This window comes from Lupinus angustifolius, chromosome LG19 (genome assembly GCF_001865875.1).
Source record: "Lupinus angustifolius cultivar Tanjil chromosome LG19, LupAngTanjil_v1.0, whole genome shotgun sequence".
Taxonomy (NCBI): domain Eukaryota; kingdom Viridiplantae; phylum Streptophyta; class Magnoliopsida; order Fabales; family Fabaceae; genus Lupinus; species Lupinus angustifolius.
Genome location: NC_032027.1, coordinates 7,478,331 through 7,479,657, shown reverse-complemented (window position 1 = coordinate 7,479,657; position 1,327 = coordinate 7,478,331).

Here is a 1,327-nt window from a genome sequence, read left to right as displayed (position 1 = left end):
CATCCTCCTCCTCATCCTCATCCTCCTCCTCATCCTCATCCTCATCCTCCTCCTCGTCCTCATCCTCCTCCTCGACCTCATCCTCCTCCTCGTCCTCATCCTATCATCCTATCCTTATCCTCATCCTCAACATATCCTCATCCTCATCTACATCATCTTCCTCATCCCCATCCTCCTCCTTATCCTCATCATTTCCTCATCCTCATCCTCATCCTATCCTCACACTCATTGTCATCCTCATCATATCCTCATCCTATCCTCATCCTCTTCCTCATCCTCTTCCTCGTCCTCATCCTCACCCTCACCCTCATCTTGTCCACATCCTCATCCTATCCTCCCCCTCGTCCTCATCAAATCCTCATTCTCCTCCTCCTCCACCTCCTCATCCTCATCCTATCCTCATCCTCAGCCTACCCCCCTCCTCATCCTCATCCTATCCACATCCTCATCCTCTTCCTCATCATATCCTCGTCCTCATCCTACCCTCATCTTCATGCCCATCGTCTTCCTCATCATATCCTCATCCTCATCGTCATCTTCATCCTAGCATCCCCCTCATCCTCATCCTATCCTCATCCTCATCCTCTTCCTCATCCTATCATCTTCCTCATCCTATCCATATCCTCATCCTAATCCTATCCTCGTCCTCATTCACATCGTCATCCTCACCCTCATCATCTTCCTCATCCTATCCTCGTCCTCATCCTCATCCTATCCTCATCCTCATGCTCTTCCTCATCCTCATCCTCATCCTATACTCCTCCTCATCCTATCCTCCTCCTAATCCTCTTCCTCATCCTCTTCCTCATCCTCTTCCTCGTCCTCATTCTCACCCTCACCCTCATCCTGTCCTCATCCTCATCCTCATCTTCATCCTATCCTCCCCTTCGTCCTCATCCTATCCTCGTCCTCATCCTCATCCTCATGCTCTTCCTCATCCTCATCCTCATCCTCATACTATCCTCCTCTCATCCTCGTCCTATCCTCATCCTCATCCTCATCCTCATCCTTATCGTCCTCCTTCTCATCGTATCCTCATCCTCGTCCTATCCTTGTCGTCATCCCCATCTGATCGTCGTCCTCATCCTCTTCCGATTTGATGAGGATGAGGATGCTTCCTATCCTCCTCCTCATCCTATCCTCCTCCTCATCCTCATCTTATCCTCATCCTCATCCTCATCCTCATCCTCATCCTATCCTTATCCTCATCCTATCCTCATCCTCGTCCTCCTCATACTCCTCCTCCTCATCCTATCCTCATCCTCATCCTACCCTCCTCATCCTATCCTCATCCTCATCCTCCTCCTCCTTCTCATCCTCATCCTCA